General features: G+C 48.5%; 1 protein-coding gene across 2 annotated transcripts in view; it reads left to right on the top strand.

Moving 5' to 3' along the window:
• LOC144604415 (protein CBFA2T1-like) overlaps window positions 1-27,129 on the top strand; it is a 117,560-nt gene that overhangs the window by 34,402 nt on the left and 56,029 nt on the right. The window contains exon 1 of one of the 2 annotated variants that reach the window (XM_078418805.1): window positions 9,443-9,700. The exons of the other annotated variant lie outside the window; for it this stretch is intronic. The gene's annotated coding sequence lies outside the window, so the exon portion shown is untranslated. Of the gene's footprint in view, window positions 1-9,442; window positions 9,701-27,129 lie in introns of those variants that run through there. 2 annotated transcript variants of the gene reach the window in all.

Raw genomic sequence — 27,129 nt, 5'->3', positions numbered from 1 at the left:
CCCATTGAGGACGTTGGACTTAGACAATGGGACTACAATGCTGAGAACTATATTCTGCACACAGTATCTTCACCCATTGCTCGATCTATTGTACTTGAGTTTGACTTGATTGTAAGCTGAGAGGGACAAAGTTTAAAGGTGATGTGTGGGGCAAATTTATTTTACACAGAGGGTGGTGGGTGCCTGGAACATGCTGCCGGAGGTGGTGGAGGGAGATATGATGGTGGCATTTAAGAGGCTTTTGGATATGCAGGGAATTGAGAATGTGGATTATGTGCAGATAAGTGTTGTTCTTGGCATCATGTTTGGCACAGACATTGTGGGGTGAAGGGCCTGTTCCTGTGCAGCGCTGTTCTATGTTCTACACACACACACATTTTAAATTATATATATACATATATATTATGTGTGTGGGGGGGACTTGCTGGGGGGGTGGGTGGGGGGTGCGGCGGCAGTCCTGGGTCGCTGCTGCGAGCAGAAGATAAAGCTGTGCGATGAACTTTGTCGGCGCCAGAAACGTGGCGACTCTTGAGTAGTGCCTAGGTGAGGTCTGCTATGTGATTTTATCAAAAGCATTTCACTGTCCCTGGATACGTGTGAGAATAAAGTATCATTGAATCATTGAATAACACTACAAGTGACCAGACAGTACACGGGGAGATCCCACAGTGTGATAATTGACCCCCCCCCCCCCTCCTCTCTATCCCACTTCCGACCTACTCTTTCTACACGGGATATTAAACACTTGGGTGGGGGGGGGTGACTTCATGGTGTGTGGCTATACAAATGCAGGATGTTGTTGTATCCATTTTCTCCCCCCGCGGAGGCTGACTGGCTTGCTGAGCTCTTCCAGCAGCGTTGCACTTTGCTCTGCGTTCCCTTGACGTTGGCGGGTGACGGGGTCACGGGAGGGGCAAGTCTTTTAAAACGCGTTTCATCAGCTGGGGGTGAGCTCTGAAGGTTTGGGACGGGTCTGGCGGCCCTGCCTTGCCCTCTGAGTAACGTAACGGGGGGGGGGGGGGGGGGGAGACGGTGGGGGAGAGATCAGCCCGGCCCGGCCTGAAGAAAGGGCAGGGAGCGAGGCAAGAGTGGGAGGTAGCGGCTGGGAACTGTGCCATGGTCTTACAGGGCTGGAGGCAGAGTGGAAGGGGGGGGGGGGGGTTTAGCCCTGATGGAACAGTAATGACTCCCAGCAGTCCGCCACGCCAGACTTGGTGGAGCCGAGACTGAAGTTATTGGAATACCGAAGCTCTGCTCCGTGCCTTCCCCTCTTCCAGCCTGCCAGGCATTTGTTCATCGAGCTGCAACCTCACCAGCGACCCACCCCCGACAAGAGGGACGGAATGGGGGAGGGGAGGGGGTCGTTGTTGTTGTGGTGGTGGTGGTTGGGTGGGGGGGGGGTGTCTTGAGAGGGGGTGCCGAGGGGGAGAACCAGATCCGCCTGCAAATATATCTCGCTCTCAGAACAAAACAACTTCATAGAATCATCCCGTGACAGATTGAAGGACTGGGAAAAGAACCAACTTCTCTCGATCAGGCACAAACTGCTGGGGTAACTCAGCATCTCTGGAGAAAAAGGATGGGTGACGTTTTGGGTCTGGACCCTTCCTTCAGGGTGGAGGTTCACTGTGAAACACAGAAACATAGAAAATAGGTGCAGGAGGAGGCCATTCGGCCCTTTGAGCCAGCACCGCCTTTCATTGTGATCATGGCTGATCGTCCCCAATCAATAACCCGTGCCTGCCTTCTCCCCATATCCCTCGATTCCACTAGCCCCATAGAGCTCTATCTAACTCTCTCTTAAATCCATCCAGTGATTTGGCTTCCACTGCCCTCCATGGCAGAGAATTCCACAGTGAAGTGAAGTATAAAGTGAAGATGTTGGGGGAGGACTAATTATTATTAGGCAATAGTTAATTTTTGCCGATTTGTATTTTTTGGGGATCACCAGATCTTATGTCCCCCCCGCCTCCTCCCCTCTCCTCATCTCCAATAAGACCCTACACCATTGCCCTGGCCTCTGGTTGAACTCTTTGTGCTACAGTGTCTAGTTTAAAGATACAGTGTGGAAACAGGCCCTTCGGTCCACTGAGTCCATGCTGACTATTAATCACCCATTCACACTAGTTCTATGCTATCTCACTTTCTCACCTTCTCCCTGCACACTACAGACGACCAATCAACCTACAAACCTGCACGCCTTTGGGATGTGAGAGGGAACCCACGCCGTCAAAGGGGGAACATGCAAACTCCACACAGGGAGCAGCACCCGAGGGCAGGATCGAACCCGGGTCTGCGGCACTGTGAGGCAGCGGTTCTACCAGCTGTGCCGCTACTGTGCCGCCGGTTGGGGGAGGGGAGTAAACAGTTGCCAAACCAGTATTGCCGAGCCCATGGACAAATAAAACCGTTTCCAGCTGGAAGTTCCCCGCCAGTATTCCGGTTTTATTTGGCGGCTCCTCTTGGAAAGTTCCTTTCAAGCAAACAGCTTTGAAGTGTACACGGTCGATGGTCAAACCATTAGGTTTGGCGCTGAGCCAAAGATCAGTAAGATCCCAGGCTCAGCTAACGCTCTGGTCATGACCAGTATCCAAATGCACCGCAGGACCCCTGAACGCTGAAGCAATTGCAGCGGCAGGAATGAATGAATGAATGGATGAATGAATGGCAGCACAGTGGCACAGTGGTAGAGCCGCTGCCTCATAGCGCCAGAGACCCACGTTCGAAACTGACTAGGGGTGCTGTTTGTACGGAGTTGTACATTCTCCACATTACCGGGTGGGTTTTCTCCAGGTGCTTCGGTTTCCTCCCATACTCCAAAGATGTACAGGTTTGTAAGTTAATTGGCTTCCGGAAATTATAAATTGTCCTTTAGTGTGTAGGATAGTGCTGGTGATCACTGGCCAGCGCAGAATCAGTGGGCCGAAGGGCCTGTTTTCGTGCTGTATCTCTAAAGTCTAAATCGATGCCACTGCGTCGACCCTAATGGAGATAAATACTATTACGATGTTTAAAGGCACTTGGGCAGGTACTCGGGATACGAGTCTAATGCAGGCAAATAGGATTAGCATGGAACGCATTACAGCCGGCTTGGACAAGGTGGGCCATAAGGACTCATTTCTGTTCCGTTATTATTCTGGTTTTCTTCAGTTGAAGGAATAACTCAAGAAAAAATGCGTAATGTTCCAAAGCAAACAATCACCTTAATGTATAGGAAGGAATTTCAGATGTTGGTTTACACCAAAGATAGACACAAGAAGCTGGAGTATCTCAGCGGGACAGGCAGCATCTCTGGAGAAAAGGAATAGGTGACGTTACAGGTCGAGACCCTTCTTCAGACTGAGAGTCAGGGGAGAGGGAAACTAGAGATATGAAAAGGTTCAGAACAAATCAGAGCCGGCATCAAAGACCAAGGAAAGGTGGAGCCCACAATTGTCTATTGTTGGCTGTGGAAGAGGTGATAATGAAGGGCTACGAACAGTGAAACTAGCAGGATGACCAAGGTGGGGGAGGGTCGGAGAGAGAGGGAATGCAAGGGTTACTTGAAATTAGAGAAATCAATATTCATTCTGCTGGATCTGAAGAAGGGTCTCGACCCGAAACGTCACCTATTCCTTTTCTCCAGAGAAGCTGCCTGGCCCGCTGAGTTACTCCAGCACTTTGTGTCCAATCTCTTTTATATCCAGTGAATGCAATTTTTATTGAATTTCTCTCGAGGGAGATCAGCAGGGGAAAACTTTTTGTACTCTTGTTAAAAAAAGATAACAAAGATGAATGTACAAAGCCAGCCACGAGGGTCGACCTGATACATTGACCTTGGATGGAGAGGGCTACAATATCAATACAATACAATATCAACAGCCACTCACTCTTTGACCTGGTGATTCAGAGCACGAAAAATGCAGCGGAGGCACTTGTTGTCAAGTGTGAAAGGGTACCGAGAAGATTTACGAGGATGTTGCCAGGACTCGAGGGCCTGAGTTACAGGGAGAGGTTGAGAAGGCTGGGTCTCTGTTCCTTGGAGCACACGAGGATGAGGGGTGATCTTATAGAGGTGTACAAAATCACGAGAGGAATAGACCGGGTAGTTGCAGAGTCTCTTGCCCAGGGTAGGGAAATCACCCATGGGTTTAAGGTGAAGGGGGAAAGATTTGATGGGAATTTGAGGAGTAATTTTTTTTTGCACAAAGATGGTGGGTGTATGGAACAAGCTGTCAGAGGAGGTAGTTGAGGCAGGTTCTATTGCATGGTTTAAGAAACAATTAGACAAGTACATGGATAGGACAAGTTTAGAGGGATATGGGCCAAACACTGGCAAGTGGGACTTGTGTAGATGGAACATGTTGGTCAGCATGGGGTAAGTGGACCGAAGGGCCTGTTTCCACAACGTATGACTTTATGGCTCCACAAAGTGCTATCCATGTCAAAATGATTGGAGTTTACTTTACTTTAGACTTTAGAAATACAGCTGGGAAACGGACCCTTCGGCCCACCGAGTCCATGCTAACCAGTGATCACCCAGTACACTAACCTATATACACTAGGGACAATTTTACAACTCACTGAAGCCAATTAACCCTACAAACCTGTATGGAGTGTGGGAGGAGACCGGAAGGAGCACCTAGAGAAAGCCCATGTGGTCACAGAGACAACGTACAAACACCGTACAAACAGCACCAGGTTCGAACCCGAGTCTCTGCCGCTGTAAGGCAGCAACTCTGCCGCTTCGCCACTGTGCCGCCCTTAAAAGTTTGAAAAGGCATAATAATCTCATAGCAAAGTTTAGAGCAGAACCAGTTCCATTTAACATGAGCTTGCATCTTCAGTCTAGTTTAGATTAGTTTAGAGATTAGAGATACAACGTGGAAATAGGCTGTTCAGCCCCTCAATCCCGCACTGACCAACAATCACCCGTACATTAGTTTATCCTACACTTCAGAGTTAATTTACAGAAGCCAATTCACCTACAAACCTGCACGTCTTTGAAATGTGGGAGGAAACCAAGCGCCCAGGGGAAAGTTACGGGGAGAACGTACGTATTCCATACAGACAGCACCTATAGTCAAAATGGAACCCAGGTCTCTGGCGCTGTGAGGCAGCAGCTCTGATGCTGTGAGGCATCAGCTCTGGTGCTGTGAGGCAGCAGTTCTAGTGCTGCAGCATTGTGCCGTCCTAAGCTGGTCTGGGCATCATGTTCGGGAGTGACATTGACCATAAGACACAGGAGTAGAGTTAGGCCATTTGGCCCCTCAAGTCTGCTATGCCATTCAATCATAGCTGATCAATTTTTCCCTCTCAGCCCCAATTCCCCTGCCTCCTCCTCTTAACTTTTGACGCCCTTACTAAACAGGAACCCATCAATCTCTGCTCTCATGACATGGCCTACACTGCCATCTGTGGCAATGAATTCCACAGATTCATCACCCTCTGGCTAAAGAAATTCCTCCTCATCTTTATTCTAAAGGTACATCCTTTTATTCTGAGCCTGTGCCCTCTGGTCCTAAACTCTCCCGGATTAAGTAAATGGATGCAAAGCTGTAATCCTTCCTTCCACTGGGGGCCACTTGTTGCTCCCTTCCTCCTCCAACAAGCAGGCAGCGGTAGTTGTTGCCCCACAGCGCCAGCGACCCGGGTTCGATCCTGACTACGGGTGCTGTCTGTACGGACATTGTATGCCCTCCCTGTGACCGTGTGGGTTTTCTCCAGGTGCTCTGGTTTCCCCCCACATTCCAAGGATGTGCAGGTTTGTGGGGTAATTGGCTTCAGTAGAAATTGTAAATTGTCCCTGGCGTGTAGGATAGCGTTTGTGTATGGGGATCGCTGGTGGGTGTGGACACGATGGGCCAAATGGCCTATTTCCGTGCTGTATCTCTAAACTGAACTAAACATCCTATTTTAATTGTCCATAGTTCATCCCCTCCCCCTCCCTAACATCCTCCATCCCGATTTGCCTTTCTGACAGCCCTTGCATGCTAAAGGCACTATAGAAATGCAAATCGGCTTTGTTACCATTGTGCATACATCTCAACATTCCTGCAGACATTCTCTTAGCTAAAGTTCAGTCTATTCATTGAAATAAAAGATTTGTTGAGTTACTCCAGCACTTTGTGTCCTTTTGTTTAAACTGGCATCTGCTGTTCCTTGTTTCTACATTTTGTCTGCTCCACAGCGGAATCTCCTGAAGGTATGCGTACTTTGAAAAAGTTCTCCCCCTCTCTCCGACCTCCAGAGATGCTGCCTGGCCCGCTGAGTTACTCCAGAACTTTGTGTCTGTCGTCGTAAACGCTTCCTGTCCTTCCTGCCCACGTGCCTTTTGATTTGTGAGCACCCGGGGGAAACCTCGTGGTCACAGGGAGGACGTGCAAACTCCGTACAGGCAGCACCCGAGGTCAGGATTGAACCTGGGTCGCTGGGGCTGCGAGCCAGTGGCTCTACCAGCTGTGCCACTTGTGGTTCATGAAGCTCTGCTGCATCAGTGGCTTGTGCATGACCATTAACAGGGCAGACACTTAAGACACAGCAAAGCTTAAAAAGGTATGTAGTGCTCGAGGCTGAAGGGAGATCTGCTGGGGGGGGGGGGGGGGGGGGGCGGGGGGGCGAAGGGCTTGTTTCCACGCTGTATTTCTTAAAAAGACTGCGTGCAATGGTCCCAATGCGAACGAACCAAAGCCGAAGAAAGCTAAAACACTTCATTCAGGGTGACATCCCTCCTTGCCATGTGTGTAAACAGTGCTCTGAAGTCGCAATGTGTTAACTTCACCTGGTTTATGGGGGTGGGCTAAGCAAAGACAGATCAATGCAGTCTTCAAAATTGGACATCCCAAATAGGTGCAGGTTAATTGGCTTCGGTAACTGCCCCTAGTGTGTCAGAGGCGAAAGTGCGACAACACAGAACTAGTGTGAACAGGTGACCGATGGTCAGTGTGGACTCGGCGGGCCGAGGTGCCTGCTTCCACCCAGAATTTCTAAAAACCAGGCAATGATCCAAATGCGACCTTAGCAAAGCTGTATAAAGCTAAAACATTACTTCCTGACACTAGTACTCAATGCTTCCTATTCGCTCCACCATTAGCAGAATCGGCCTTGGCTAACAAGGCTCCAAGCTCTCGAATCCCCATTAAAATTCCCTGTATCTCTCCGCCTGTCTTCAAGATACTGACTCAAGTCAGAGTAGTGAGTATAGCTATTGGGAGGTCATGTTACAGTTGTACAAGACATTTGAGGCCGCATTTATAGTATTGTGTTCAGTTTTGGTCACCATGTTATAAGAAAGATTTTGTCAAGCTTGAAAGGGTTCAGAGAAGATCTATCAGGATGTTGCCAGGACCCGAGGGTCTGAGCTATAGGGAGAGGTTGAGCAGGCAAGGGCTTTAGACAATAGGTGCAGGAGTAGGCCATTTGGCCCTTCGAGCCAGCACTGCCATTCACCGTGATCATGGCTGATCATGCACAATCAGTACGACAATAGACAATAGCTTTATTCCTTGAGCACAGGAGGATCAGGGGTGATCTTGCACAAAATTGTGAGAGGAATAGATTAGGTAAAAGCACAGAGTCTTTTACCCAGAGTAGGGGGATCGAGAACCAGAGGACATTGGTTTAAGGTAACGGGGAAAAGATTTAATGGGAACCCGAGGGGTAACTTTTTTACACAATGGTTGGTGAGTGAATGGAGCATTTGTAGAGAGGAACTGCAGATGCTGATTTATACCGAAGATGGACACAAAGTGCGGGAGTAACTCAGCAAATTGGCAACATTTGTGGAGGAAATGGACAGGTAACATTTTGGGTGGGACCCTTCTCAAAGTGAAGAAGGGGCCTGATCCGAAACGTCTTCTGGCCTGACTCCCTGAGTTACTCCAGCACTTTGTGTGTTGCTCAAGATTCCAGATATCTACTGCTTCTGGTATCTCCATCCCAATATCTCCGCTTCTGACCTGGTAGTCCATCTCAGTGGAATATCACGGGAGACGTCTTTGTTCTATTAAGAGTGCTGTATAAATTATACTGATGTCTGCAGCGGGCAGTGATCAAATCAGTAGGCTTGCCTGATGTTAGAGTGTGGGAGGAAACCTGAGCACCCGGAGAAAACCCACGCGGTCACAGGGAGAACGTGCAAACTCCGTACAGACAGAGCCCGTGGTCAGGATCAAACCCGGGTCTCTGGCGCTGTCAGGAAGCAACTCTACCGCCGCGCCACCGTGCAGGGGTATTCTGCAGTAAGAAGCTCTTTTAAAATAGTCCGAAGCCTGTAGTTTATTAAAACAATAAACCACTGATGTTCAATGGGGAGAGAGAGAGAGGCAGAGAGAGAGAGAGAGGCAGAGAGAGAGAGAGAGGCAGAGAGAGAGAGAGGCAGAGAGAGAGAGAGGCAGAGAGAGAGAGGCAGAGAGAGAGAGGCAGAGAGAGAGAGGCAGAGAGAGAGAGGGGCAGAGAGAGAGAGGCAGAGAGAGAGAGAGGCAGAGAGAGAGAGGCAGAGGGAGAGAGGCAGAGGGAGAGAGGCAGAGAGAGAGAGAGAGAGAGAGAGAGAGAGAGAGAGAGAGAGAGAGAGAGAGAGAGAGAGAGAGAGAGAGAGAGAGAGAGAGAGAGAGAGAGAGAGAGAGAGAGAGAGAGAGAGAGAGAGAGAGAGGGGCAGAGAGAGAGAGAGAGAGGGGCAGAGAGAGAGAGAGAGGCAGAGAGAGAGAGAGAGAGAGAGGCAGAGAGAGAGAGAGGCAGAGAGAGAGAGAGAGAGAGAGAGAGGGGCAGTGAGAGAGAGAGGCAGAGAGAGAGAGAGGCAGAGAGAGAGGGGCAGTGAGAGAGAGGGGCAGAGAGAGAGAGGCAGAGAGAGAGGCAGAGAGAGAGAGAGAGAGAGGCAGAGAGAGAGAGACAGAGAGAGAGAGGCAGAGAGAGAGGGGCAGTGAGAGAGAGGGGCAGAGAGAGAGAGGCAGAGAGAGAGAGAGAGAGAGAGGCAGAGAGAGAGAGAGAGAGAGAGAGGCAGAGAGAGAGAGAGAGAGAGAGGCAGAGAGAGGCAGAGAAAGAGGGGCAGTGAGAGAGAGAGGCAGAGAGAGAGAGAGAGGCAGAGAGAGAGAGAGGCAGAGAGAGAGAGGGAGATTTTGGAATGAGCAGTTCATTCATTTGTTTCTGTGTGTATTGCCGGGGTAATTTCACAGACGGGGGGAGGGGGGGTGAATCCGTCTGAAAATGAGGTTAATATGTTCAAGGGATCAATGTCTAGACTCCCGGCTGATCGGCCAAAGCTTTATGGAAGGGAACATGTGTCTAGTGACATCACTGGCGAAGGAGGCTTGGAATGAAATGTATTTGTGACGAGGCAGCTGAGGGCAAATGAAAATTGGTCACTCCAGCAACACACAGCGTCCATCTGGTCCACATCTGCTCAGCGTGAGCCCAGCGTCTAATATTTAAAGGCGAGGAGGAGGAGAAGGAGGAGGGGGAGGGGGAAACAAGAAAGCGGAATTATTATTTTTTTTGGGAGAAAAAAAAGAGAGAGTCTGCTGCCTGGTTTCCCCAATGGCTCACAGATGTCTTAGCACAAACACATGCACAACATATGTAGGGGAGGAAGGAGGGGAGCCGAGAACAAGACTGCGTTGAGGAATGAAATCAGGAGATGTGAAGCACGCTGCCTCTTCCCACAAACCCAGTGGAATATCTTGGACCCGTTTAAGATCGGTATTTTGAGGAACCCGACTGCGAAGAGGTAAGTCGGCGGCACCACCTTGGGAGCTCCTCCGGTAATCCGTTGGCAATCTGGAAACGCTCTTTCTGGAGAGAAGCGATGCATAAATTCAGCAGTGATTAGCCGCGCTCATAAATAATAACAATGCTGAACGTGAAGGAGTTCTGGAGCATTTTGTGCAGGAGGTGTGTGTGCGTGTGTTTGTGTGAGTGTGTGTGTCTGTATGTGTGTGCCTGCGTGTGTGTGTCTGCGTGTGAGTGTGTGTGTGTGTGTGTATGTGTGCGTGTGTGTGTCTGTGTGCGTGTGAGTGTGTGTGTGTGTGTCTGCGTGTGTTTCTGTGTGTGTGTGTTTGCGTGTGTGTCTGTGTGTGTTTGCGTGTGAGTGAATGTGTGTGCGAGTGTGTGTCTGTGTGTGTCTGTGTGTGTTTGCGTGTGTCTGTGTATGTGTGAGTGAATGTGTGTGTGTGTCTGCGTGTGAGTGTGTGTCTGAGTGTGTGTGTCTGCATGTGTGTGTGTTTGCGTGTGAGTGAATATGTGTGTGTGTGTGTTGCAGTATTGTGAATGTCAAATATCTCTGTATTCTGGTCAGTTGATGGATTGGAAGGGGTTGTCGGTGGGGTTAGCGGGGAGGTGGGGGTGGTGGTGGGGGTGGGGGTGGGGGGAATCTGAAAGAGGACTGGATTTCTCTGCCGCCTGCCCCGAGGCTGCAGGGCTGTAGGTGGTTGTACAGAGAGCCAGGCGTGGTGGAGAGAGGCTATCTGCCTAGTTCACGGGGCCAATACCCCGACCGCCTGCTCCCCTGCCCTGCCCTGGCTCTCACCCGCTGCCCCCAGTTGAAACCTCCTGCTCTGATCATCAGTGAGAGGTCACACTTGCCGCTCGGGGAAGAGAGATTGTAAATGTACTCGTGGGTGGTTGATACCGCGAGCGACACTGCAGCCCAGAGAAGGAAAAGCACACTTACGCATATTTTAATTCCAATTCCCTTTTATGAAACAAAAATATTTGTAATTAGTACTCCAGCGAGGTGAGATGTTGTGTGTCAGTCTGAAGTGTGTGTCGACCAGTCTGAAGGGTTCCGACCCAAAACGTCACCTACCCCTTTTCTCCAGGTACGCTGCCTGACCCACTGAGTTACTCCAGCATTTTGTGTCCTTCTTGTCAACCAGCATCTGCAGCTCCTTGTATCTACATATAAATGTTTGTAAACACACTCATTTATCCTAGATTGGCTATGTTGAAAATTGTACAACTCACAGCGCGCAAGAAAGTAGTGTCCTGACTCCCAAAAACATCAATTATCCATGTTCTCTGGAGATGTTGCCTGACCTGCTGAATTACTCCAGCACTTTGTGTCTCCATTTGTGAACAGATGGGTTATGTTTGAGTTTGCCATAGATAATTGCACATTACAAACTCACATTGTGTAAGGACACTTTACCCTAACTTCTCCTTGAAATCTGCTGCCGCAACTCAATGTCTTCTCTTGTTTCTTTTATCTTCTTGTGCGTAGACCGGCTCATTTCATCGGAGTGTCAGACCTTTCCAAATTGCCTGCACCTTCAGTCTCGTGGCACTGGATCAGAGGGTGCTAGCTAGTACCAGGCGATTTTCTTTTATTCAGAATAAAATATATATATATACAAGATAAAAACGGTGCAGAAACTCTTAAGACATTCTTAGTGCCTATGCATGGGGTTGTGTCATAATCAGTAGTGTTCGCACTTATCTTTAAACATAATATCTTTGCCATTCGTACAGGTATGTAGGTTAATTGACTGGGTAAATGTAAAAATTGTCCCTAGTGTGTTAATGTGCGGGGATCGCTGGGCGGCGCGGACTCGGTGGGCCGAAGGGCCTGTTTCCGCGCTGTGTCTCTAAATCTAAAAAATCGAAAAATCATTCATTGGCACCCTGGAATGATGTTTATAGAGATAGCGCACAGAAACAGGCCTTTCAGCCCACCGAGTTCATGCCGACCATTCATTGCCCATGTTATATGTTATCCCACTTTCTCATCCACTGCCTACAAACTATGGGCAATTTACAGAGGGCCAATTAACCTACAAATCCACATGTCTTTGGTTACATTTGGGAACATTTACCCTATCTATTCCTCTCATGATCTTGTACACCTCCATAAGATCACCTCTCCTCCTCCAGCCGCGCTCCAAGGGATAAAGCCCTAGACTGCTCAACCTCTCCCTATAGATCAGGCCCTTGAGTCCTGGCAACATCCTTGTAAACCATTTCCGCTCCCATTCCAGCTTAAAAGGATCTCAACAGGATCTTGAAGGATTGTGTTGTGTAATGGAGTCACAGAGAGATACAGCACGGAAACAGGCCCTTCGGCCAACCGGGTCCATGCCAAACGTCAACTGCCCGTTTTCTATAATCCTACGTTACTCCTTCTCTTGAATTTTCCCGCACTCCAATCAATTCCCTTCACAACGACACGCTAGGATTAATTTAGGCCAGTTAACCCACCGACCTGCACGTCTTTGGGATGTGGAAGGAAACAGGAGCACTTCTTTCCTTTGCAACTGTCATTGCAATTCTCTATTAAACCGTGTCAATATTTCAGTTCCAACCATTAAGGGCACATAGTTGCCAGTACTAATGGCACTCTGTAAATATGTTTCCATTAGGTGGCTCTTCGCTTTGAAACTGTGTTCCTGGTCCTCGAGGGATTCAGTAATGCAACATAGAACAGTACAGCACTGGAACAGGCCCTTCGGCCACTATGTCTGTGTCAAACATGCTGCCAAAACCAACCCTTATCTGCCTGCATGTAATCCATCTCCCTCCACTCCATGTGCAGAAAGGAACTGCAGGTGTTGGTACTTACCGAAGAGAGACACAAAGCGCTGGAGTAACTCAGCGGGTCAGGCAGCATCTCTGGAGAAAAAGGGTGTGAAGAAGGGCCCCGACCCAAAACGTCACCAATCCATTTTCTTCAGAGACGCTGAGTTACACCAGCACTTTGTGTCTATCTCCCTCCATTCCATCCTATCACCAACTAGAGAGTGGTCCTGAGGTACCATCTACCTCACTGGAGATGCTCAGACTATCTTTAATTGTCCCGCCCCCCCTGACATCAGTCTGAAGAAGGGTCTCGACCCGAAACGTCACCCATTCCTTCTCTCCCGAGATGCTGCCTGACCTGCTGAGTTACTCCAGCATTTTGTGAATAAATCAATTTAATACTGGACTTTATCTTGCACTAATGTTATTCCCTTTATCCTGTATCTATACACTGTGGATGGCTGCACGTTACAATAAACTAAACTAAACTAAACTAAACCATTCCCTGCATATCCATGTGCCTATCCAAAAGTCCCTTAAACACCAGATATCGTATCTGCCTCTACCACTAACACTGGCAACATGATCCTTTGCTTTGACTGATAGAAGGCATTCAATCTCTCTCTAATATTAGGAGTATTTGGAATAATGTGAGCAGTTTTGAGCTGCATTTGGAGTATTGTGAGCAGTTTTGGGCCCCATATCTGAGGAAGGATGTGCTGGCGTTGGAGAGGGTCCAGAGGAGGTTTACGAGAATGAGCGTGTACTTGCTGGAGTTTAGAAGGATGAGGGGGGACCCCATTGAAACTTACCGAATAGTGAAAGGCTTGGATAGAGTGGATGTGGAGAGGATGTTTGCACTAGCGGGAGAGTCTAAGACCAGAGGCCATAGCCTCAGAATAAAAGGAAGTACCTGTAGAAAGATGAGGAGGAATTTCTTTAGTCAGAGGGTGGTGAATCTGTGGAATTCGTTGCCACAGACGGTGGTGGAGGAGAAGTCGATGGACATTTTTAAGGCAGAGATTGACAGATTGTTGATTGGTATGGGTGTCAGAGGTTATGGGGAGAAGGCAGGCAAATGGGGTTAGGAGGGAGAGATAGATCAGCCGTGATTGAATGCGGAGTAGACTTGATGGGCCGAATGGCCTAATTTATGAACATTAGGGTAGGACTGTACGAGGGTTGAGGTAACCAAAACACACCTGTGAATTCTCACAAACTAATGATGCACTGAAACATCTGCCTTAATCCAGCAGATGTCAAAACTAAAACAGTTCACATATTTCAGTTAATTAACGGGAATTTTTCTCCCATCTCCTTGTCATTTTTGCATGGTGGTGTTGAGATTACGCCTTGGCACTGATAATCCGCGGTTTGACTGGCGAATGCAGAATTTAATTTGAGTTTTTAGTTTCATTTTGTTTCGTCTCGTTTTGTTTCGTTTCGTTTAGTATAGAGATACAGCGTGGAAACTTACAGGCCCTTTAGACTACCGGGTCCACGCCGACCAATGATCGCCCCCGTACACTAGCACTATCCCACACACTAGAGACAATTTACAATTTTTACCGAAGCCAATTCACCTACAAACCTGTAGGTCTTTGGAGCGTGGGAGAAAACCGGAGCGCCCGGAGCAAACCCACGCGGTCACGGGGAGAACGTGCAAACTCCGTACAGACAGCACCCGTAGTCAATTTCCAACCCAGGTCTCTGGCGCTGTGAGGCAGCAACTCTACCGCTGTGCCACCGTGCCGCCACGAGTTGAAGTCACCAGTTTAAGAGGCTAGATGTACATATGTGTTATGACACAGAAAGAGGCCAATCGGCCCATTTGTTCCACGCCACCTCCTATCAGATCAATTACACCCTATCCCATGGCACCAGACTCGGGAACAACTTCTTGCCTACTGTTGTCAGGCTTCTGGACGGTCCTTCCATAAGCTAGGGTACTGTCCGATTCACCTCTGTTCCATTGCGGACGTTGAACTGTGTCTCTGGAACTGATGTGCTACGATGCTGAGAACTATATTCTGTGCTCTGTATCTTCTTACCGCTACCTATTGTACTTGAGTTTGAACTGATTGCATTTATGTATGTTTATCTGATCTATTTAGCCGGATTGCAAAATAAAGCTTCTCACTGTCCCTCGATACACGTGACAATAATAAACCTAAATTCCCTCCTTGCTTCCCGGTGTCCTGACGGGTTTTAAACTACCGCTAACATCCCCCTTCCCTGCAGCCTCTGTGGAGTGACTGGATGGACACGTTTCAGGTTCGGACCCTGCTTCAGTTTGAAGAATGGTCCCAACTGGAAACGTCGTCTGTCCATTCCGTCCACAGATGTTGCCCGGCCCGCTGAGTTCCTCCAGCACTTTGTTTTTTTTGCTCAGTTCAATCATTGTTGGTTCGGTCATTCTTCAGTCTTACATCCACAAGGGAGCCCAAGTCAGTCGCGTGCAAGTGGCCACCGTAATTTATTCATAAGTTCTAGGAGCAGAAATAAGTTCTCGGCCCATCAAGTCTACTCCGCCATTCAATCGTAGCTGATCTATGTTTCCCGCTCAACCCCATTCTCCTGCCTTTCCCCATAACCCCTGACAACCCCGTAATGATCAAGAATCTCAATCTATGTTTTAAATATAGCCATAGACTCGGCTTCCACAGCCATCTGTGGCTATGAATTCCACAGATTCACCACCCTCTCACAAAATAAATTCCTCTTCATCCCCTTTCTAAAGGTACGTCCTTTTATTCTGAGGCTGTGGCCTCTCCACCAGTGGAAACGTCCTCTGCACATTCACTCTATTCAGGCCTTTCATTATTCCTCTCAAGTTCTGGACTGTACTTCCGGTAGATCGATTGGGTTGTTGTGTCATTGACGGCACGGTAGCGCAGCGGTAGAGTTGCTGCCTTACAGCGAATGCAGCGCCGGAGACTCAGGTTCGATCCTGACTACGGGTGCTGTACTGTAAGGAGTTTGTACGTTCTCCCCGTGACCTGCGTGGGTTTTCTCCGAGATCTTCGGTTTCCTCCCACACTCCAAAGACTTACAGGTATGTAGGTTAATTGACTGGGTAAATGTAAAAATTGTCCCTAGTGTGTGTAGGATAGTGTTAATGTGCGGGGATCGCTGGGCGGCGCGGACTTGGTGGGCCGAAAAGGCCTGTTTCCGCGCTGTATCTGAAATATGAAAAAATAAATTAAAAAAATATGATGGGTAGATGGAGCAGTAACACTTGTTTAAACAGCCAGGAAAAGGTGTGCACATTTAGTCGTCTTTTCGTGTCCACACATGCTAGATATTGTGTTTCAGCCAAAACTGAACACAACTCTTAGCAATATCATTGTTCTCTGCAAGGCCCTCAGCTTGGCATTGGTGCTCCAATAGAGGACATCTCAATAGGTGCTCCATAGTTTGCGGTTCAATGCCACATATGCAGATGATGTCTTCAGTGTCTATATAACCCCACTTCTTGAGAGTCGCTTTGCAACGACCAGTACCAGCTCTCAGTCTGTTGAGACATTTAGTGATCACCATAATGATGGAGGGTATGTACCCCTGACCCCTTACCCCCTCATTCAAAAACAGAAGGAGACAGAAAGCAGGAATCCATCAGCTATTTAGGTTTAAGTTGATCACTGGAAGTGTGTTAAAATCATTATTAAAGAAAGACCACCTTCCTCGTTGGAGACCTATGAACTATCTTTAATCGGACTATATTGGACTTCAGTGTTATATCTTACACTGAATGTTGTATCCCTTATCTGTCCACTGTGGACGGCCTGATTGTATTCATGTATAGTCTATTCTTTGACTGGATAGCACGCAAACAAAATCTTTTAGGCTTAAGTGATACAGTGCGGAAACAGGCCCTGTAGCCTGCCGAGTCTGTGCTGACCAGCGATCACCCCGTACACTATTCAAGCCATCCACAGTCAATTACAGTTTCGGGATAAAGTGAATAACATTTAGTGCAAGGTAAAGTCCAGTAAAGTCTGATTAAAGGTAGTCTGACGGTATCCCATGAGGTAGATGGGAGATCAGGACCGTTCTCTAGTTGGTGAGAGGACGGTTCAGTTGCCTGATACCAGCTGGGAAGAAACTGTCCCTGAATCTGGAGGTGTACGTTTTCACACTCCCATACCTCTTGCCTGATGGGAGAGGGGAGAAGAGGGAGTGACCGGGGCAAGACTGGTCCTTGATTATGCTGATGGCCTTGCCAAGGCAGCGTGAAGTGTAGATGGAGTCAATGGAAGGGAGGTTGGTTTGCGTGATGGTCTGGGCTGCGTCTACAATTCCCTTCGTTTGTGATCGAGGCTTAGATGTATTTCTGGACTATCAGGGTTGAGGGATAACAGGTTGAGTGAGGCTGGGGCAAAGAACAGATCGGCAGTGATTTTGGTGAATGACGGTGCTGGCTGGAAAGGCTGTACAATGAATGACCCTTGCCTCTGTTTCGTATGTTCAAGTGAAGAGGAGCGAGAGAGTGGACCGGGGGATCAGGCGAATGAGGAATATTTGGGCACCCTTACTTGTGCAGCTGGAAATATTGCATAATGCCTATTAATTTGATGGTGAAACCAGGCCATGCTGAATGACAAGGCGTCTGCTGCAGCAACACAACAGATTGTGAGTGGGGATGCCCTGTTTTTGTTTAGGAGTTGAGCCGCTTTATATATTCTCAATGCAAAGTGTGACCCTGGTTACCATCTGTCGCCTGCACTGGTCCCAGGCTGCGAGCCCTGCCTGAAATGGGGTTTTTGTTGTTAATTGTCGCATATCCCTTGTTGATACTATCTGTGTGTGCACAAGATTCCCTGGTTAAGGGGAGGGGGGGGGGAAGGGGGTGCAGACAGGACTCGAGGGCCTGAGCTGTAGGGTGAGGTTGAGCAGGCTAGGACTTTATACCTCAGATGAGTTTGAGTTTGAGTTGGTTTATTGTCACGCGTACTGAGGTACAGTTAAAAGCTTTTGCTGAATGCTAACCAGTCTGGGGAAAGACAATACATGATTACCATCGAGCTACCCACAGTGTGCAAATATATGATTAAAAGAATAACGTTTAGTGCAAGATAAAGCCATTAAAGTCCAATCAAAGTGGCCGAGGGTCTCCAATGAGGTAGATGGTAGCTCAGGACCGCTCTCTAGTTGTTGATAGGATGGTTCCGTTGCCTGATAACAGCTGGGAAGAAACTCTCCCTGAATCTGGAGGTGTGTGTTTTCACACCTCTGTGCCTCTTGCCTGATGGGAGAGGGGAACACTAGCATTATCTTACACACTTGGAACCATTTACAATTATACCAAGCCAGTTAACCTACAAACCTGTACATCTTTGGTGTGTAAGAGGAAACTAGAGATCCCAAAGTAAACCCATGCAGATCACGGGGAGAACATACAAACTCCGTACAGACAGCACCCGTAGTCAGGATTGAACCTGGGTCTCTGGCGCTGTAACAACTCTACCACTGTGTCACCGTTCCTGCGTAGGCTGTTCCTCCAATTTGTGTTTGGCCTCACTCTGACAGTAGAGGGGACCCAGGACAGTAAAGTCAGTATGGAAATGGGAAGGGGAGTTAAAGTGTTTGGCAACCGGGAGATCGTGTATTAGAGTGGGTTATGAGAGGTGGGATGTTGGGGCTACTGATGGCTCTAATCTCACTCTGTCCCGTGATAGAGATGCGTGGAAAAGAATTATGTTCCTGGAAATGATAGCATCTGGCATAACATTCTGCATCGAACGTCAGCCCCTGGAGTATCATTGCAAAGTGGTACTCCATTGGGAGGGGAATTCAGTGGAGAGTGGCACTTGGTTTCTGAATATTTAACCCTTAAGACCATCCCTGGATATTCCCCTTTAATAATTTATAAGCCCTGTAATGATGCTTGGACAATTGTGAGGAGACCTAATGCATTCATCTGAAATCCCTTGCTGCTACTTTAGCCACAATGAGAAGCCATCTTCATTTCATCCGCTAGAAATGCATGATTGTGGATAAATCCACTGGGCATTGGCCGGGGAACCTCAGCCTCATTTCCAGCCTTTTTAAATTTTGATCTGCTTTCAAACACATCTCTGTGCTACTGAGGGGCTTCGATGGGATGGAACCAGGAGGAAGGTGGAATGGTTTAGTTTATTAGTTTAGTTTGATTTATTATTGTCAGGTGTACCGAGGTACAGTGAAAAGCTTTTGTTGCATGCCATCCAGTCAGCGAAAAGACTATACATGATTACAGCCAAGCCGTCCACAGGGTACAGGGACAGGATAAAGGGAATAATGTTCAGTGCAAGATAAAGTCCAGTAAAGTCCGATTAAAGATAGTTCAAAGGTCTCCAATGAAGTAGATGGGAGGTCAGCACCGTTCTCTAGTAGGATGGTTTAGCTGCCGAATAACAGCTGAGCGGCACGGTGGCGCAGCGGCAGAGTTACAGCGAATGCAGCGCCAGAGATTTGGGTTCGATCCTGACTACGGGCGCCGTCTGTACGGAGTTTGAACGTTCTCCCCGTGACCTGCGTGGGTTTTCTCCGAGATCTTCGGTTTCCTCTCACTCTCCAAAGACGTTCAGGTTTGTAGGTTAATTGACTGGGTAAATGTAAAAATTGTCCCCAGTGTCTGTAGGATAGTGTTAATATGCGGGGATCGCTGGGCGGCGCGGACTCGGTGGGCCGAAGGGCCTGTTTCCGCGCTGTATCTCTAAATCTGGAGGTGTGTGTTTTCAGACTTAGTACCTCTAGCCTGATGGGAGAAGAGGGAATAACCGGGGTGAGACTGGTCCCTGATTATGCTGGTGGCCTTGCCGAGGCAGCGTGGTGTAGATGGAGTCAATGGAAGGGAGGTTGGTTTGCGTGATGGTCATGGCTCTGCAATATTTGCGGTCTTGGGTGGAGCTGTTCGCAAACCATGCTGTGATACATCCCGTTAAAATGCTTTCTACAGGGGAAGATGAGGGAACAGATTTATAATGTGAGCGAGGAATAATGAGCCATTGTGAAACCGAAAGTCCCAGTGCATGGGCCAATGGGAGTAGATTCATTCAATAGCACGTCATAGAATCGGTGCAAGTGGTGAAGCTACAGCATTCCTACACCTCTTACACCTGTGTGGAAAGAGCATATGAGAGGAGCGTGCGCGGTTCAATCAGCCTCTTCCGTACACATTGCAACACTACAGACAAGACGTGGCACACAGTGGCGCTGCAGTAGAGTCGCTGCCTCACCACGCCAGAGACCCGGGTGGGATCCTGCCTGCAGGTGCTGTCCGTACGGAGTTTGCGCAGTCTCTCTGTGACTGCATTGGGTTTTCTACGGGTGCTCCGGTTTCCTCCCATATTCCAAACACGTGCAGGTTTGTAGGTTAATTGGCTTCAGTAAATGATCCCTAATGTGTAGGATAGAACTAGTGTACGGGATGGTTGCTGGACGTGCAGATTTGCTAGGCTCAAGGACCTGTCTCCACGCTGTATCTCTAAAGTTTAAAGTCTAAACATTCTCCTGAAACGTTCTCTCTTGGGCGGCACGGTGGCGCGGCCGTAGAGTTGCTGCCTTACGGCGCCAGAGACCCGGGTTCGATCCTGACCACGGGCGCTGTCTGTGTGGAGTTTGTACGCTCTCCCTGTGTGAGTTTCCCCCGGGTGCTCCAGTTTCTCCCCACGCTCCAAAGACGTACAGGTTTGTAGATTCATTGGCTTTGGGAACATTGTAAATTGTCCCCGTAGGATAGTGTTAGTGTGCGGGGTCAGCGGGGACTTGGTGGGCTGAAGGTCGACACAAACTCCTGCGCTCTATCTCTAAAGTAAACTAAGCTAAGTAACCTTCCTATATTCCTACCCTTGGGAGGGACAAGGGGTGCTGGAAGGAAAATGAAAGCATGAAAATCAGATGAAAACGGGATTAGTCTTGAATGGGGTGATTTTGGTGAGCAGCTTGTTGTCAGCACGCCATCTGGGCTTGCTACAACCTGCCCCTTCTTTGAATGAGTTACTCTGATGTATGCTGTGCAAAATCATTTCATAGTTTCAACTGAAACTTCAGTGAAATGGTGTAAGAGCACAGTGGCACAGCTGGTAGTGCTGCTGCCTCACAGTGTCGCGAGACTCCCAGGTTTAATCCTGACCTCAGGTGTTGGCCGACACTCGCGCACTTGCCATCATTTACAATTTTAACTGCCTTCGCCCCATAATCGTTGACACTCTGACTAATTTCAGAACCAGCCCATCTCTGCTTTAAAAATTCCCAATGACGGCCTCCACCGCTGTCTGTGGCGATGAATTCCAGATATTCACCATCCTCGGTCAAAAGGTACATTATTTTATTCTGAGGCGGTACCCTCTGGTCCTCGACTCTCCCACTGGTGAAAACATCCTCTCCACATCCAAGATGGCTTCGCAAGCCAGGCGACTCTTTGTGGGCTGATCACGGAGGTCACGCATTACAATCACTCCACTCGTTTAAACCTCTACTCCTATACACTGTGGATGGCTCAATTGTAATCATGTATAGTCTGTCCGCTGACTGGTTAGCACACAACAAAAAGCTTTTCACTGTGTCTCGGTACCCGTGGCAACAAACTAAACAAAACAAACCTAAACTAAACGAAACTAACCATCCAGGCCTTTCACTTTTCGGTAAGTATCAATGAGGTCCTCCCTCATCCTTCTCAACTCGAGCGAGTACAAGTCCAGAGGTGTCAAAGTGGGATAACATAGAACTAGTGTGAATGGGTGATCAATTGTCGGCGTGGACACAGTGGGCCAAAGGGCCTGTTTACATGCTGTATCTCTAAACTAGACTAAACCAAGTTCTATGTGGAAGCTAGACACGAAATGCTGGAGTAACTCAGCATCTCTGGAGAGATGGAATGGGTGACGTAAACTGAAGCGAACAAAGTTTTGCTCCTTGTAATCGCATGTGGTCATAGTCATAGGTGGTGTGGGACTCTCTCACAGTGAAGAGAGCTTTGAGCCATTTCATCGCACAGTTACGTCACTTTTCTGGAATCCATATCCGCACAGTTGCATTGTTAACATCTTCTGGCATCCTTCCCAGGACCAGAATGAGAGGAGAAGCCAAATGGCATTCTCTGCATTAAATGGGGCTTCTCCTAACAGAGCTGAGAGCAGAACTAATTATTGGGTTAATTACTAAGCACTCCTTCACTACAACACTGGGGCGAGCGCCGGCATATTTAGTGCTGATATCCCTGGAGTAGGATTTGAACCCACGACTTTCTGACTCAGAGAAGAGCACTGCCCACTGAGCCACAACTATTTTTATTCTTCCGGCTGGGGACTGTCGCGACAAATTTCCTCCGCTGAAGCATCTGATGTCAATTGGAACCACAAGGTCGAGAAGCAGTGGGTTTGTTTATGGTCTGGAGATTGGAATATTGGATCGGATTGGAAGATACAGCATGGAAACAGGCCCGTTGGCCCACCGAGCCCACGCAGACCATCGATTGCCCGTTCACACTAGTTCTGTGTTATCCCACTCTCTCATCCACTCCCTGCACATTCGGGGTGATTTACAGAGGGCCAGTTAACCTGCACACCCCGCGCTTCTTTGGGATGTGGGAGGAAACTGGAGCACGCCCACGCAGTCACTGAGAGAACGTGCAAACTCCACGCACAGACAGCACCCAAGGTCAGGATCAAACCAGTGTCTCTGGCGCTGTGAGGCAGCGGCTCAACCAGCCACAGGTTCTGGGGCTGGAGATTGAGTGAAATGGCAATCAGCTCACACACACTGGAGGCTCCAGCACCTGGGAGTGAGTGAATCATCAATCAGGCTGTGAGTTACATCGTCTCTCACAGTGGCCTGTGGGCAGACCTACCTGTTGGTCCATCTGCAGAACAGAGGTTGAGCAATAAAAGCATCGGAAGACCTGCAAGTTACTCAAAGCCACACACAATCCCGACTTGGAAATATATCTCAGTTCCTTCACCATCGTCGGGTGAAAACTCTGCAACTCCCTCCCTCACAGCATTGTGAGATTAGCCGCACTTTAAGGACTACAGCAGTTCAAGAAGGCAGCTCACCACCAACAGTTGGGATGGGCAATTACCTTGGAAAAGGGTCCCGACCAGAAACCTCACCGGTGATCAATGGTCGGCGTGAACTCGGTGGGCTGAAGGGTCTGTTTCCGCGCTGTTCTAATTTAATCCAGTATTCCAACATGTTCGCCAGAGATGCTGCCTGACTCAGCGAGTTACTCCAGCACTCTGTCTTTGTATTGTAAGCCAGCATCTGCAGTTCCTTCTTTCCCAGTTACACCGGCTCAGCCTGCGAAGACCACATTCCTTCGGTGCACCAAGCCCGTGCCGACCAGCGATCACCCCGTTCACCAAAACTATCCCAATTAGGAATAATTTACAATTTTACCAAAGCCAATTAACCTGCAAACCTTTACGTCTCTGGAGTATGTGAGAAAACTCACGCAGTCACAGGGAGAATTGTGCAAACTCTGTACAGACAGCACCCGTAATCAGGATCGAACCCGGGTCTCTACCGCTGCGCCACTATGCCATCCCAAAATGTACTATTCTCCGGTCTTCGTTTCCGATGGTATAGTTTCTAAATTGTGGGCTTGTGAGCTAGTTCTGTTTCTGTTGGCTGTTTTGCACATCTTTGTGGCCAGAGCGATGCATTGAATGTTCATTGTCAGCACTGGCCCATCAATCCCTCAGCATAATCAGCCTCATTCAGATGGATCTGTGATTATTATGGGTGGATATGAAGCAACAGCATAAATCTCCCCATTACTTGCCGGCCATGGAGCCACTGCCTCCCAGCGCTAGAGACCCAGGTTAGATTCTGGCCTCGGGTGCTGTCTGTGTGTGGAGTTTGCACGTTTTCCCTGTGACAGCGTGGGTTTCTTCAAGGCACTCCGGTTTCCCCCCACATCCCAAAGACGTGCGGGTTTGTGGGGTAATTGGCCCTCTGTAAATTTCCCTTAGTGTGTAGGGATTGGGATAACATAGAACTAGTGTATAAAAGTTGGGCACGTTAGAGGCAGGAAACATGTTCCCAATGTTGGGGGAAGTCCAGAACCAGGGCCACAGTTTAAGAATAAGGGGTAGGCCATTTAGAACGGAGATGAGGAAAAACTTTTTCAGTCAGAGAGTTGTGAATCTGTGGAATTCTCTGCCTCAGAAGGCAGTGGAGGCCAATTCTCTGAATGCATTCAAGAGAGAGCTTGATAGAGCTCTTAAGGATAATGGAGTCAGGGGGTATGGGGAGAAGGCAGGAACGGGGTACTGATTGAGAATGATCAGCCATGATCACATTGAATGGCGGTGCTGGCTCGAAGGGCCGAATGGCCTACTCCTGCACCCATTGTCTATTGTCTAAAAGGACACAAAGTGCTGGAGGTAATTCGAAGACAGACACAAAAAGCTGGAGTAACTCAGCGGGCCAGGCAACAGCTCTGGAGAAAAGGAATAGGTGATGTTTTGGGTCGAGACCTTTCTTCAGATTAACAATCGGGGAAAGGGGAATGAGATCTAGACGGTACTTAGGACAAATTAATGATATGCAAAGAGCAACGATAATCAAGGAAAGGTGGAGCCCACAATGATCCATTGTTGGCTGTGGGGCAGGTGATAACGTGCTATGCAGACAGTGAGACTCAACAGGACGACAGTGAAATTAGTACGACTAGGGTTGGGGAGAGATGGAGGGAGAGGGGATGCAAGGGTTACTTGAAGTTAGAGCAATCAATATTCATACCGTTGGATTGTAAGCTGCCTAAGCTAAATATGAGGTGCTCATCAGGTCAGGCAGCATCTCTCGGGAACATGGATAGGTGCCATTTTGGGTCGATACCTTTCTTCAGAACGATAACGTGAACTAGTGTATGGATGATTGATGGTCGACGTGGACTTGTTGGGCTGAAGGGCCTGTTTCCACGCTGCATCTCTAAACTAAACTAAAGCAGGCAAGATGTTTGAACACATCCGTGAGATGTCATGTCATGTTCTTATCATCGGCTTTCTGGATCTGAGATGTGGACACAGTTTACAATGGCATCTACCATCTTTGGAGTGGAATTAAAACCCGGAGGTATCGTCTAATGATCAGGAAGCAGCTCTTGCCCTTCCCTTTTATGTGGTGTGTTTCCCTTTTTATTCTTTACACCACTTTCCTCCCTTTCTCAAAAAGGATGCAAACCCTCTTTACCCCTTTATACAAACAGAGCTCGTTATGTGAACTGCTCATTGACTGAAGCTTGCTCGTTTGAAATAATCTTAGCAGTTTGGGTAATTGAAATATAAAAGAATTAGCAACACTAATTTCATGGGCACGTTGCCAATGGTGACATCTGCAGCGATGCCTGGTATCCTCCACCCCCCCACCTCCCCTCCTGCCATCTCGCCCTGTCAAAGGCAAACATTTTTACAGTCGAATGCTGTTGACCGGCATTTGGCGGCTGTACAGAAACCAGCCGCAAGCCTGTTGGGTTGTCTGATTGGCACCAGCTCTCACCTTGGCCAGGCTGCCTACTGGGACCCTTTGACAAGCCGAGCTAATCAGATGGCATGGGACCTCTGCAGCAAGGGTTTCCTCGTCCCAGCGGTAGTTTTGGACTCGTCAAAGGCCCACAGGGAGAGGGGAGAGTGGGTGAATGGTGTGCGGAGGGAACGGGATGTGGAAGTGAGAATTCAAAAGCCCGCAGAGGCTTCTGTCCGACTAATGTATTGACAACACAGACATTCTGTTGAGCCACCTGGATAGGAATTTGTAGGAAAAAGACATTAACCCTTGAGCTTCCTCTATGTTTATGGAGCGGTTCTGTCCTTCCTCGTTCATGGGTTATGGCCTCTAAGCTCAGATACATTGTTGTGTAAGAGGGAACTACAGATGCTGGTTTACATCGTGGATAGACACAAAATGATGGAGTAATTCAGCGGGTCAGTCAGCACCTCTGGAGAAAAGGAATAGGTGACGTTTCTTATTCCGGTCGTTTCTCCAGAGATGCTGCCTGGCCTGCTGAGTTACTCCAGCATTTTGTGTCTTATCTTCAGATGCATCATTGTTTAGCTTAGGTTAGAGATACTGTGGGGAAACAGGCCCTTCGGCCCACTGAGTCCACGCTGACCATTAAATGAAGCCAAGCTCCAGGATTATCTCCTCTTTTACGGCATTCATTAACCCTTGGTCACCTTGGAGTCAGCTTCGAAGGGCCTGCTTTCATGCTGTATCCCCAAACTAAACTAAACCTGTACTGATAATCTTCTTTTGGGATTCAGCATGGGAATTTATTTTAAGATAGAGCATGGAAACAGGACCTTCAGCCCACCAGGTCCACGCCTGTCATCGATCACCCGTTCACATTAGTTCGATGCTATCCCACTTTCCCATCCACTCGTTCACACTACTCCCATGTCATCCATTTTCTCATCCGCTGGAGTAACTCAGCCACTTCCAGCACACTGAGGCTATTTTACAGGTGCCAATTACCCTACAAACACAGATGGTTTTGGGATGTGGGAGGAAACCAGAGCACCCGGAGGAAACCCACGTGGTCACAGGGAGAACGTGCATATTCCACACACACACACAGACAGCACCAAAGGTCAGGATCGAACCGGGGTCTCCGGTGCTATGAGACAGCGGCTCTACCTTCTGCGCCACCGTGCCGCCCTTTTGTTTCTATTTACCTGCCAAAAATTTACGTTTGTTGGCTCCTCGAAGTTTATGGGATCTCTCTGGTCATAATCAGTCGCTGCGTTTGGTACATAACAACAATGATCACACTACAAAAATATTTGATTTGCTGTGCTGGGTGTCCTGATAAGGCTGCAACAGTTGCTACAGAAATGCAGGTGGCGTGGCGGGAGAGTTGCTGCCTTACAGCGCCTGAGACCCGGGTTCAATCCTGATTACGGGTTCTGTCTGTACGGAGTTTGCACGTTCTCCCCGTGACCTGCTTGGGTTTTCTCCGGGTGCTCCGGTTTCCTCCCACACTCCAAAGACGTACAGATTTGTAGGTTAATTGGCTTCGGTAAAGATTGTAACTTGTTCCTCGTGTGCAGGGTAGTGTTAATGTACGTGGATTGCTGGTTGGCCTGGGCTCGGTGGGCCGATGGGCCAGTTTCTGCACTGTGCCTCTAGACTAAACTAAAAAGAGTTCTTGTTTCTCTTTTTGTATATTTCTCCCTTTCATTTCCATCACTTCTTTCTTCATGCTAACTGCTCGACAGTGTGTGTGTGTGTGTGTGCGTAGCATGTCAGTGTTTGGCTTTTGGCATCTGTTAAGTTAATGAGAGGCGTTTGCGAGTCCTGTGTATTAGTGGGTGTGGAGACTCACTGTGGGGATACCCACATCTGAATCTGTGCCAGCATCAAGTCACAGATGCCTTCCCTTGGACTGGTGCCAGCTCTTTGTAACTGGGAATGTGTGTGTATGTGTGTGTGAGAGAGAGCGAGAGAGAGAGTGACAGAGAGAGAGAGAGAGTGGCAGAGAGAGACGGAACGGGGGACAGAGAGCGAGAGAGAGTGACAGAGAGAGAGGGGGACAGAGAGAGAGAGAGAGAGAGAGTGACAGAGAGAGAGTGACAGAGAGAGAGTGACAGAGAGAGAGTGACAGAGAGAGAGAGAGAGAGAGAGAGACAGAGAGACAGAGAGACAGAGAGAGAGAGAGGGGGA

This window comes from Rhinoraja longicauda, chromosome 22, assembly GCF_053455715.1.
Source record: "Rhinoraja longicauda isolate Sanriku21f chromosome 22, sRhiLon1.1, whole genome shotgun sequence".
NCBI lineage: Eukaryota > Metazoa > Chordata > Chondrichthyes > Rajiformes > Arhynchobatidae > Rhinoraja > Rhinoraja longicauda.
The sequence above is the reverse complement of the archived record's forward strand: the minus strand, read 5'-3'. Positions and strand labels throughout refer to the sequence as shown.